Source organism: Macaca fascicularis, chromosome 12 (assembly GCF_037993035.2).
Source record: "Macaca fascicularis isolate 582-1 chromosome 12, T2T-MFA8v1.1".
Lineage (NCBI taxonomy): Eukaryota > Metazoa > Chordata > Mammalia > Primates > Cercopithecidae > Macaca > Macaca fascicularis.
The window spans coordinates 105,011,112-105,017,943 of NC_088386.1; the positions used below are offsets into that span (position 1 = coordinate 105,011,112).

The 6,832-nt window shown below is 36.3% G+C and overlaps 1 long non-coding RNA gene across 1 annotated transcript in view; it reads right to left on the bottom strand.

Moving 5' to 3' along the window:
• Positions 1–6,832, bottom strand: part of LOC135966611 (uncharacterized) — a 228,408-nt gene that overhangs the window by 165,312 nt on the left and 56,264 nt on the right. The gene's annotated exons all lie outside the window — the stretch shown is intronic.

Here is a 6,832-nt window from a genome sequence, read left to right on the forward strand (position 1 = left end):
TTTATGTGTCCAGAGCACAAATAAAGAAACAAAGTGCCATCTTAATAAACAGCCTTAAGGAACTCTTCAAAACACAGTTCTCATTAAGGGAGCTACAGAACACTTAGGCAGTGTGCAGTGGTAAAAACAAGCACACAGTACACTAGTAAAGGCAGAAGGTACATAACCAGGAAAATAAAATTCAATAATGAAAAACTCATCATTGGCTGTGAAGATTTGTCCTCAAACTTAAATAAATCTTTATGACATTTAGTTTATGAATCAGCATTTGATAATCATAACAATAAGAAAGAAAAAAGGAAATTGATGGGGACTAATTTCGTAATGGACTACAATATCTCCGCATTAAGATAGAGTTCATCAAACGAAATCTATTTCGGTATTCTATCATACCAAAAGGTTTTCTTTAAGTCCAAATACTGAATTTTACATGCTTATATGTAATCAAGGAAAATCAAATTTCTTCTCAGCTTAAGAGTTTGCCGTAACTGTGCAAATGGCAACCTTTTCTTGAAATAAGTTTATGATGAATTAAATGGCCATGATTAAGATGGAACCACTAGAAACTATTTTCTACTTGAGTAAAAATATTAATCAGCTAGCAAATACGTTACTTCCGAAACTCCGAACATTAAACGGATAAAGTAGCTAAATTATTTAGGTCTAACATTTTGCTTACCTAACACATACGCATGCTCCAAGATATTTGCAGATGCTCTAAGAGCATTTAGAACAGCTCTTCTAGCCACATGTAGCACTGAACACTAGAAATGGGCCTAGTCCAAATGAAAATGTGTTATAAATGTAAAATACTCACTCGATTGCAAAGACTTTGTTTGAAAAAGAGTGCACATATCTTCTTCTTATCATAGAATTTAATGTTGAAATAAATTTTGGAATATATTAGGTAAAATTAAATATATTGTTAAAGTTAATTTTCCTTGTGCTTTTAAATTTTTTTTTTTTTTTGAGGCGGAGTTTCACTCTTGTTGCCCAGGCTGGAGTGCAATGGCTCAATCTCTGCTCACTGCAATCTCCGCCTCCTGGGTTCAAGAGATTCTCCTGCCTCAGCCTCCCAAGTAGCTGGGATTACAGGCGCCTGCCACCACGTCTGGCTAATTTTTTGTATTCTTAGTAGAGATGGGGTTTTGCTGTATTGGCCAGGCTAGTCTCGAACTCCTGACCTCAGGTGATCCACCCGCCTCAGCCTCTCAAAGTGCTGGGATTACAGGCGTGAGCCACTGCACCCAGCCACTTTTAACTTTTTTAATGTAGCTGCCAGGAAACTGAAAATTATATTCATGACTCTCTATTTCTATTGGGTAGTGCTGACCAAGATACCTAGATGAGAAAAGAATACCTGGAATTTATATTCAGATACAGCTCAGCCTTCAGCATTTTGGTTCAAGATGCTTTATCTTAAAAATTAAGTTACATAAACTCCTGAAAATTAAAAGATAGTAGATAACATGGTTAAGTTTTACACAGTTATCTACCCTCCTAGGCGATGTTCAATTAAATTATAATTTTCACCTGTCACTGATTGAGGCTATGGGAAAGGAGTGAGGTCAAGCCTTGTCTTATGTGGTTGTTCCATTCACTACAACAAATTAAAATTTCAACAATATACATGGGTCTTCAGGCACCAGTCACTTCTTAGCGAATTCTACCCACTCTCCCTCTCCCTATCCATTGATGACCCTTCAATTATGAAATGATTATTCTGGAGACAAACAGGTTTGCTTCCCGGACTAAATTCCAAACTTCTACAAATAAGGACCATGTCTCAAACACACTGGTATCTTCTCAAGATGTAGCAGAGTGTGCCTGGCACAAAGCAATCCTAACGGTGTTGAATGAATGCACTCATAAAAGGAGGAATCATTCATGAATCAATGGTTCTGGAGGATTTAGGATAAGATAGTTTCATATAAAACATTAGATTCTGGAAAAAGAGTGCCTTGACCTAACTGAGGCAGGAAGGGGAAACCTAAATGCTGTCAGTGGCCAAGAAGGTAATGGGAATGCGAGGAGTTGCTGGTATATACTGGTAGGAAATGGTGGGGGGGTCTGTAACTAACTTGAGAGCACATGTTCTAACTAAAGGCATTGTGACTTAACAATTTTAAAACACATGAAAAATGTGATTTAGCTGAGCCCAAGGGCTTCTCTTTTGCTATCTCTGAGCAGATAAAATTTCCCCCAAAAATGAACACCTCAGGCAAACAAAAACAAAAGCAAATAAACAAAACAACAAACAAGTAGGTTTATGAGGTTTTCATAAAAGACAATCATTGGGAATCAGTCCTTTACATCCATCACAGCCTGGTGGCTATGGAATGTCCCTTACTATGGATGATTTCTCACATGTCCAGCTCATTATTCATAGAGATGTTATATCAGCACATTCTTCAAGGTGAAAGCAAAACATCTTTTACTAAGCGCTATAGGCAGGCAGGCAGGAAGCGGCTACTTATCAAAGAGTAGCTGGGCCACTATTCTGCCTCAATTACTTAGCTGGCCTTGTTCGCCTACAATTTACATCCACACCTGAGGGGAGAAGATACTTCAGATATCATTTCTGTAAGCACCTTCTGTTTTGTCTCCATCCCATTCTCCTCCTAATCCTTCCTATTTATTCACTTTACCTTTTCAACTATTGAAAAGAGTCAGAAAAGATAGAATCCAGTTTGATAGACCCTGAAACTTGAAGGAGGCATATATGGTCTGATAGGATAATTTAACAAGAGAAGCCCCAGATGCTTCCTGACCTATCAGTGGCCCTGATGCATCCATAGGTCTTTATTAGGTCCAAAGAACGGATTTAAATATGAGGTGATGAGACAAAATCCTGCATGTCAGTTACAGAGGAATTAAAAGGGAGAGATTTGTCCTTCAAGATGCAAGCCCTGATATTTCACAGCAACATTTGAAAATATCAAATGGTTGAGTGAGAGTAGCTTTTTACTAAATTTGAAAACAAAACCTGAAGAACTGGGAAAATGTATGAACTGTGTATTAACAGGTCCAGCAGAAAATCTGAATACTGTATGTTGCTTTTAGTGAACAAAATGCTCATAGACCAAAGGCAAAGAAAAAGGCAGCTCCAAAAGGGAACATTCTTTTTCTTGTTTCAATCAGGTGCTGGTTTTCAAAACTCAGTTGAAGTATTTTCCTTAAAAAATGAGCCCTGTGGAAAGCTTCCAGGATGCTTGTTCTAAACATGCAATTATTTTTACCCTGACACACTGTAGCCATAGAGATATTTGTTGCCAGGCTTAGTGTCTGAGGGAATTCTCCACAGTCAAGAACATTTGCAGTGACCTGGATGAGAATGGAGACTATTCTAAGTGAAGTTACTCAGGAATGGAAAACCAAACATGGTATGTTCTCACTGATATGTGGGAGCTAAGCTATGAGGACACGGAGGCATAAAAATAATACAATGGACTTTGGGGACTTCAGGGGAAGGGTGGGGGGGTATTGAGGGATAAAAGACTACAAATAGGGTGCAGTGTATATTGCTCGGATGATGGGTGCACCAAAATCTCACAAATCACCACTAAATAACTTACTCCACTAAAGAACTTACTCATGTAACCAAACACCACCTGTACCCCAATAACCTATGGAAAAGAAAAAAAAAAGAAACCTAGAATTCTTAAATTTTGGTAAGAGACTCTGAAATGATAAATTGTTTACAGCACTTGAGAGGTAAAAATGTTACTGGATTATAGCTACAGATTAGTTTCATGAAAAACCCTTTAGCCTGGTCAGAAGAGCTGAATGTCTTATTAATGAAATGGAATGAGACCACTGACATACTTGATTTATAAGAAATATACATGCATAGCTCAACCCTACAAATAATGTGCATTTCACACAAGAGGACCCTGTGTGATACATATATATTATGTTCAATCACAAGTTTATGTCAGATATTAGCCAAAAAAATTACAGAAAAAAGTGAAGAATGCAGAAAGCAGAAATTGTCTGCAGGATTACAGTTTATTTACTACCTTGTAGTTTACATGTCTATCTTGTGAAAATGAAAGCAGTGGAGCATTTTCTAAATTGCTTCCTCAGAAACTCAGACTGCACACTGCCCTTGGAACACCCAGTAGAAGAGAAAAGGATGTCACATGTTCCTCAGTCTATATAAAAAGACATGCCTTCCCCATGCCCTTGTCTTTAATTGGGTTTATGTACTTTGTAGTTTTGCAAAATGATATTCTCAATTAGTAATAGCTTAGGTTCTATCTATATACCTACCTGATAGTCCAAGTTGTTGCATGGTATGGTAAAGTGAGAATGGTCTTTGTAGTCAGAAGCATCTGTCTTTGGCTTCTTGCTTCTTGGTGCACAGACATGCAAGTATGGGCATACAACCAAACCTCTCAATGTCTTGCTTTCTCTGTGTGTATAATTGGGAGGGTTAGGTATTGCATGTATTTGCCTGGTACAGAGACAGGTAAAGACTGGGCATTAAATAATTGTGGGTGTCTTTTATTTTTCTCACTAAAATTGTTTGCCCTATTTACCTGGTGATTCATGGTAGAACACTTTACTATGCATGGAGGAAACCAAGACCAAGGAAATTGCAGACAAGCTGGAATCCTATTTCACTATGCTTAGAAACTGTAATCTCTCTAAACTTCCTATTATCTTTAGAGGTTATTATCTTAACATCTATCTGTAGATGTTAACATCTAAGATAATAACCTCTAAAGATGATAGGAAGATAAATAACAAGATAATAACAAGGAAGATAAATAACAAGATAATAAATAAGATATTTAGTGTTAACTAAATATCTTTAGATGTTAAGCTAATTTGAGGTTGAGTTTCTATTACATGTAGCCAAAAGCATTGAAACTGACATAGATAAAGTCTGATTCCATGTCCAGCTTCTGAGAGTGATCGCATGAGCTTAATCCAATTACATTTTTTCAAACCTCAGATACCAGGTGGTTCAGGTTTGGTCACATGATTGGGTCTGACTCATCATCGCTGAAGAGCTTCAAATCTATATATTGAAATTTTTAGGGAACTGAGCTTTCTTTTGAGTTCCCACTTGATATAAATGAAGATGCACATAGCTCTGGAGTCTACACTAAACCAATGATTCCCCTTTTCCTCATGCCATTCTGGGTTGAACTTTCTGTTCCTTGTAACTAAAAGCTTATTACATGAGATTTGTCTCTAAAAAAAATACTAGTTTGATTATATTTCTGGTTTAATTTTAAATTTTTTGTGTCTGTAATCAACATTCTAATGACTCTAGTTATAGGCAAAATGATTTTCAGGATTTGAAAAGGCCAGAAACCCACCCATTAAAAAAATAACAAATCTACAACCAGGAAATTAAACTAATGTGAAGAAAGTCCCTCTTAAAGTTTACAGTCCATGGAGAATCTGTCTTAGAGTCCCTTTCTTACAAAATTTATGCATAGAGAGTAGCAGATTGGTCAGCTGCCTACCGAGTTTTCCAAGAAACCAGGAGACAAGCTACAGAAATAAGAGATTATCTTAATCACAGCTACTATCATGTGTTTTTACTTGTCTCAGGGCCAGAAATATACAGTTCATATTAAACACTAGAAAACTAACCAAAGTTACTGCCTGCAAAACTTTTATTTGTATAGTATCATGACTCATATTTTAAACAAATAATTAAACACTAAAATTTGTGTGGGTTTTTTTCAAAGTAATTGTGCTAGGAGGTTATTTGCATTTTTACTGAGATGCTTTTATTGTTAAAAAAAAAAAAGTTTTTTATTATTCTCTTTTTAAAACCCCCTAAAGCATTTGACATATTCTTTTCATAATTTATCCATGATGGTAAATTTCCTATGGAATGTAAAACTGGCTTTTTCATCAAAACTAATGATTGGGGGATTAATTAGGTGAGTTGTCAAATTGAGCCTTGGTTTTTAATAAAAAAAGGTAAGCTATGAAAAAACTATGTATGCAAGCCAATTTTGAATATTTTTTTTCTTTTGAGTGGGACTATGAAGAATACCTGCTACCATCTTCAAAAAATGGGAAAAAATGTTCAACAAACCAGCAAAAATTTCCCTAGAAGAATGCTAACACAGTATGAGAAATGCATTCTCTCGGTTATGAAAGCTTTTTCTTCTTTTATAATGCTATGTGAATATTTCTGAGAGGGTGGAGGAGTAACTTGATAAATGAATACTTGATTAAAAGTAACCTGGTGAAGAACATGGGAACTGGAAGAGATAATATGAGACAGGTGACTGTTAAAAGGGAGAGGCTGTATCTAACCCATTCCTCCACCCCCCAAAAATATGAATCTAATCTAAAGTCTTGTCTAGGCCTTACCTACAGTGTAGAAGAATGGATACTACATGATACCACCACACAACAAAAGGCTCTGGCAGGTAATGGGGAGAGATGCAGCCCTAGGTCACTGTAAATGATGGAAATTACTGTAACTTTCATTAACTCAAAAATTCATTCTATTCTTTACCTTCTTTCATCTAGAAAGACTTTATGACACTACCATCAGAGTGAACAGGCAACCTACAGAATGGGAGAAAATTTTTGCAATCTACACATCTGACAAAGGGCTAATATCCAGAACCTACAAAGAACTCAAACAAATTTACAAGAAAAAAACAAACAACCCCATCAAAAAGTGGGCAAAGGATATGAACAGACATTTCTCAAAAGAAGACATTCATACAGCCAACAGACACATGAAAAAATGCTCATCATCACTGGCCATCAGAGAAATGCAAATCAAAACCACAATGAGATACCATCTCACACCAGTTAGAATGGCGATCATTAAAAAGTCAGGAAACAA